We start from the raw sequence: 6,753 nt of genomic DNA on the forward strand, positions 1-6,753 counted from the left end.
GGGGGGGGGCGCGACTGCGTTCTGGGTCACGTGGCATTGCGAGCACCCAGCTAAGTGGAAAGCCGGTCCAGAGTCACAGTCCATCCCAGGGGCCGCCCCTCGCCCGGATTCAGGGAGCATCTCTCCGTCCCCTCGGCTGGGAGGCACACAGTTCTAACTCAGCCCCCTGATTTCAGATGAGGAAACTGAGGCGCAGTTTCTGCGCGGCCGAGGGCCAGCCCCCACCCTCGAGCCGAACCCGATTTCCACCAAGTCCGAGGGGCCTCCGGAGAAAGCGCGGAGGCCTCCCTGCCCTGCAGTCCCAGGCAGCCGGGCGCCTCGCCACCCTCTGCTCCTTGGACACCGGCGGCGGGCGGGCGGGCGAGCGGGCGAGGGCCGCGGGGACCTGGCCGCCAGGGCAGGAAGCTCCCGGGAACCGTGATGTAACTCGGCGCCTGGCTTGCAGGAGAAGCCCCCAGGCGCCTTGGCCGCCTGTTTACCCGAGCGCGCACGGGGCGGGGGCGGAGTCACGGCCGCCCGCCCCGCCCCGTAGCCCCGCCCTCCGAGCCCGCCCCCCTCGCTCTGGGAAAGCTGCCAAGTCCTGGGATATCCGAAAGTCCGGAGTTCCAGGAGGTCGCTTGGCGCCCCGGGGACTGGTCCTCTTTCCGCCTGAGACGTCCTAAGACCCGGAGCAGTGGCGGCGGCGACTCCGAAAGGGCCTGAGTCCCCAAAGCCACTCAAAAAAACATTCAAACTAAATAAAAAGCCGGAGCTTGTTAGGCCCACGCAGCCTCAAGACAAGCACCCTCCATCTGAACACGCTATCATCTGCACTGCGGTGATGGCAAGTCCCCTTATCTCTTTGGGTCTCAGTTTTCCCAATACAGTGCACTGCTGTGACAGTCTCTGGTTCTAGGCATTGTGGGGAGCACTTCTTTGGGCCCTCCAAGAGTCTGCCTAGGGGAAAAGAAGACTCCAGCATTTCCCAGGGGCCCTTTCTAATTTTGCTGGGGTGGATAGGGAGTTTGCTCTTGGCAGGGAAAAGTTGTTGACACCCTGGAGGGTTGAAGGGCAGAACCCTCGGGGCTGGGACTCAAGGTGGCCTCCAAATTCTCTTGCTGCAGCACCTGGTCCCCAGCCCCCAGCCCCCAGCCCCATGCCCAGGTCTGTCTCACTGGGGCCAGTGCAGGAGACCAGGCGCCCACCCCAGCCGAACTCTCAGGCCAGACACAGCCTTTCCCTTTGCCCCCGCAACCCTCCCCTCCAACCCCTCCTCCCCAAGAGGCAGAAGTCAATAACAAGGTGTGGCTGGATGACAATGGATCTGGATGGAGCCCAAAGTTGGGAAAATGTGGATGTCAACAAGAACCCCAGCAACTGTGGCCAGTATCCGTTGCCAGGATTCTCCCACCCAGACTCTCAGTTCCCTGGTGAGGCAGGAGAGCTGAGTCCAGATGAGGAAACTGATTGAGCCTCAGACAAATCAGGGTAGCCCCAGGTCACCCGGCGAGTTAGTGACAGAGCTGCAACTAGGATCCAGACTTTTGTTTCCCAGTCCTTCACTGTCCCACTCCTGAGAGGGCAAGAGCCCTGTGATAGGAGCAGTGCCAGACAGCTTCCCGGACTGGACATCGAGGCAAGGCAGGAGGGTCAAGACTAGGAGAGGGTGTGGGGCTGGAAGGGCTCCCTGAGCTGGGAGGTAAGAAGAGAAGAGAGGTTCCTCTGGAGAGGGAGCAGCCCAGAGGAGCTGTAAGAGGCAAGGTTGTGGGGGTGGGGGTGGAGGGTGGTGTCTGACCAGAGAAGATGGTCTGGGGGTCAGCCAGTGACTAGCAATTAGTCCAAGCCCACAAGGCTCAAGGGAAGTTCCTGAGTAGGGGTTGGCAGAGTGGAGACTATTGGCGTTGGGTGTCAGCTATCTGGTTCTGTCTCCACTTCAGGCTCTCCCATTTCCCAGCCCTTTTGCATATTTTCTTCCCTCTGTGGGCCTCAGTTTCCTCATCTGTAAAATGGGGGTCAGCTCTCTGTTCTGCTCATGGCTGAGAACGTGCTTTGTGATAGGACTTTACATACTTATGGGTGTGAGAAACTCATATACAAATATGACAAACAGAATGGGGTCAGGGGAAGCTCCTTCAAGGGGCTTCTCCCTTCTCTGGATTCCCTGGCCCCAGAGGGAGAGGCTCCATACACTTGCTTTCCCCAATCCTGCCAGCATGTCGGGAGGCCCCTGGGCTTAGCAAATATTTGTGCCTCTGATGTAGTCAGTGGCTATTGGAACGTTCTGTCCTGCTGCTCATTTGTCCAGGCCTCTGCCTCAGGCTGTGAAGATCCTGGAAGAGGACAAAACTGCAGGGTTGGGACTTCCGGGTCCTTCCCCCAGCTCCCCTCCTCCTTCTGAGCACCCTCGTCCCAGGTTGCTCCTGAAACTCAGAACCCTGTGCTAGGCACTGAGCAGGGACGGGCGCCGTGTGGCTCTAATGAGCCTCTCCCAACAGCTAGGACTTTGGGTCCAAACTTGGGCTCAGGAGCTATCCTGCTGTGTGGTCATGGGTGAGTCCCATTACTTCTCTGAGCTTGTTTCCTCATCCCCATGACAGTGGTGAAGCGGTTTGGGTTAGTGCCTGGCACTGAGTAAGCCATTTTCCCCCTTAGCCTTCCTTCCATGGCTCTGCACTGTCCCCATAGAAGTTTGGTCAGAAAAAAAAACAAGAGTAAGAAGTTTCCAGTGTTATTTAATGCTCTGTGCAATGGCGTGCTAGTAAATGTTTAACAACCAGCTCTAAAAAAAAAAAAATAATTCCTGTTTTGCAGCATTTGCCTGATTTCTGTATTGTTAATATTATCACCATGGCTCTTTCAAGCTTCTAACATGACGTCACCGATCATGGCGCTGGGAGCCAGCGAGAGCTGGCCCCAGCACAACACTGCGTACAGGATGGGCTCTGTAATTTGCCAGGCCAAGTGCAAGATGAAATTACAGCGTCCCTTGTTCAAAAAGCAGAAGGAAAGCTTTTTCCTTCTTTCTGCGATTTCTCTCTCAACCCCATTTAACGTTCTTTTTACTTATCGAACGGTGCAATCCTTCCCGTGCGGGGATGCTCACAGGGCCAGCGCGGACCTCCCAGGAGGGGGTGGAGGTGGCGGAGCCCCAAGACCGCGCGCTCACATGGGGCCCACCGACGGCTAGGTTGCGCCTCCTGCCCGCCACCGGACAGATGCCCCAGGAAGTCATGTCGGGCATCTTCCGTTTCCACTGGCCTGGGGTCCGCACCCAGGTCCCAGTCTCCAGGACAGGATGTGCTTTGGCAGCCGGATGGGAGTGGGAGGGAGGCTCGCCCTGTCCAGGAGCTACGCCGGGCGCACCGGAGCGCTGCGTGTCCGGGGCAGGACGGCCGGCGGCCCGGGGCGCCAGAGGGTGAGTGAGCGGCAGCCAACTACTCCGTCCAGGGAGGCAGGGAGGCGGCGGGACGTGTGAGCAGGAGACTCTAAGCCCCCGGCCCAGGCTCCATCACCGCCACTGGCCTTCGTTTACACGAATTCAAGGATAAAATGGTGAGAATTCCGAAATGCCCATCGACCCCAGTGCTTTGAACCCTGGGCCCTCGGCTCGGACCCTGAGTGTTTGTGTCCGCCAAGCGATGGGACGATGCCCCCGCAGGGTCCCTGAGGAACTGCAGTGTTACTTAATGCTCTCTGCATTGGGAGATATTTGGGGAGACCCTGGGGGGAGGAGAGGCCAAAGAGCTTCCCAAGCCCTCCCTGCTCAGCGAGAAAGCTCCCTCACTTGCGAAGGCACTCGCACGGCATTGCAAGTGGACAAGAACTTGTTAAACAAAGATACAGTTTTGTTATGGAACGCTGACCGCCAACTATTGGGCTCATCTCTTCCATTTGCATTGTGCTGCTTTGCTCTTTTTGAAAATACTTTCTAAAAATGTGCCTTTTGCTTCTAAACAAATGAGAGATAACATTTCAAACACCCTATTCACTGCCCATCTGGACAACATGTAATTGGTTGCATTCACCGGTCTATGGAGTATCCACACTATAAAACTTTTCTCTATACTGGTATTTGTCCTGGGGATTGAAGCCAAATATTGACCCAGTTTTAGCAAATTTAGAGCAGCAGTTTCTTGGCTTAAAAAGTATTTCCATGTATCAAGAATGGTCATTTGTTCCCTTGAGGGGAATGACCGTGGTGTCCCAGGCGGCTACTTCCTGATAGAGAGGATTTGGAAGAGGCACTCTTCATACCACACCAGCCCCAGACCAGGGTGGTTTGGGTTCAATGTCGCAGGCGTGGCCGGAGGCTCCAGGCCAGCTGCTGGAGGGGCGTCTCCCCAGGGAGGAGGGCCACACAGTGTGGGCAAAGCCTGACGACCCAAGTTCAGCCTGCGAGCTGTGTGCCCCTGAGCTCTGTCTGGATGCTGACCCACAATGGGGGCCCGAGCTCAGGCCTCTAGCTATCAGGCTGTGCAGCACTGAAGAGGGGAAAGGGCTCGACTGTTCCAGCTGGGCACTCACACACACACACACACACACACACACACACACACACACACACACAACTATCCAGACAGGAAGCCGCCCAGGACTTTAGCCTGAAGTGTGTGCAGGGACCCTGGCCACAAACCAGTTTATAGCATATGGAGAAAACCTGTCTGATTAAGGGAAAATGGGCACCCCTCTGACATGTTCTTCAATAGGCTTTCCCATAGAAATTCAAACGATAGAGTGTTTTGAGTCTACCCCAGGCCCCTCTTACTCCTTGGTGATCTTGGGCAAATCCCAGAGCATTATCCAAGCCTTAGTTTCTCCATCTGTAAGATGGGAAAGTGATGCCTACTGTCAAGGTTGTGGTCAGGATTAAACAGGATGCATGTGTGTATATTCACGTTTATATGCCAGACACAGAGCTGTTGCTACAATCACAGATGGTAATAGGGGTGCCTGTTAAGATTATTAGCAATCAAATGGCAGAGACAGGGTCTGGTTCACCTCTGGGTCCCTGGTGTACAGAAGGTGATACTGGGGAACGTGAATCCCGTTACTGGGCCTTGGCTGGGCTGGGCAAGGGCTCGTGGGGGTGTGGTCATAGGCAGCAGAAGGAGGAGGTGTGGGTGAGCTGTGCTGGGCCCCTGGTCGCCTTGCTCCCCAAGAAACGGTCAAAATTGGAATAGGGGGACACGAAGGTCAGCCTCGGTCATTTTACAGATGGAGAAACACGGGCCAGCCTGCGGTGGGCACAGTGCACTCGTTCTACTGCTTCTCAGGAACTCGGGAAGCCGAATAGCGTCTGCAGATGCAGGCCTCGGGCTTGCTGCGACTCCCTCAGCAATCGGCTTTACTCCTCTTGTCTGGCTCTCCACCAGCACCGGGCCACTCCCCACGTAGAGAATTGGGTAAAACGCCTCATCCCAGGCATGGATCTCACCACTGAGGAACTTGGTGATGAGCCGCTAAGTACGGGGCCGGGCGATTTCATTCCAACTGAGGTGAGACTTGACCAATGGGAAATAGGGGATGGGAAGCAGCCGGGCAGATACATTCTCCCTCCCTTGTCCCTCCCTGGACTGCTTCAAGGTGCCATTCCTCCTTGCGCCCCTCCGGCCACATCCCCACGCAGAGCACCCAGCCTGCTTGTCGCGAAGCTGCAGGCGGCACCAGCCACAGCTCCCGTGTTGCAGCCCACGCTTCTGGCCCCCTTCTCTTCCCTTCCCTTCCCTTCCCTTCCCTTCCCTTCCCTTCCCTTCCCTTCCCCTCCCCTCCCCTCCCCTCCCCTCTCCTCCCCTCCCCTTCCCTTCATCTCCTCAATAAAGTATTAGCACCTTAGCCCTTGCATCAAACTCTGGTTTTCAGAGGCCCCAGGATGAGATGGGTAGCATTTCTACATTATTCACATTTATGATACAATTTTTCGACATAAAAGATTACCTAAAGTAGAATTATTCCATCTACTTAGATAAAAGTCTCTATGAATACATCTGCCACACATACACATTGCTTTAGGGCAGAAGGAAAAGGACCACAGGCTCTAGGTGGATGCCCGTGGTGGTCTGCTTTGCTGGTATAGATGCTCTCCCTTACTAACTGTGGTGCTGCCTAGAATGTTCTTCTGCATCGGCTCTGGTGTGAAGCTCTTCATAGCAACACACAGAGTCTCCTGATGTCTCATTCCAGCATGGGGGTGAGAAAGCTCAGGGTTCTTACACTGGGCAGTGCAGAACTCCCCCTTCCCTTTTAAAAAGATCTTATTTATTTGGAGGGGGAGGGGCAGAGGGAGAGAGAGAATCTCAAGCAGACTCCCTGCTAATGTAGAGCCCAACACATAGGGCTCACGGCTCCATCTCATGACCCTGAGATCATGACCTGAGCAGTAATCAAGAGTCGGACACTTAACCGACTGAGCCACTCAGGTGCCCTGAGAACTCCCTTTTTGTCATTTTTTCCCGTGTGGAGTTTTTTCCACACCAACAACCAATCTTCCAACTGGGTATCCAACAAGTCGACCCAGTTCTGACACTGTCTACCTAGAGTTAGTGTCAGATCTTTCAAGTTAAAGGGCTCAGTCCCACAAGACTACCCCCACCTCAGATACCAGTTGCAATTGGTGTGTCTGGGCTCCCCACACTTCTGCTGGACTGACTACAAACTCAGGAGTTCCCACAATCGCCCCCACCCCCCAGGTTCAAGAACTTGCTAGAATAACTCACAGAACTCAGGAAAACACTTGACTTACATTTACTGGCTCATTTCAAGAACTTGCTAGAATAA

This window comes from Ursus maritimus, unplaced genomic scaffold, assembly GCF_017311325.1.
Source record: "Ursus maritimus isolate PB19 unplaced genomic scaffold, ASM1731132v1 scaffold_27, whole genome shotgun sequence".
NCBI lineage: Eukaryota > Metazoa > Chordata > Mammalia > Carnivora > Ursidae > Ursus > Ursus maritimus.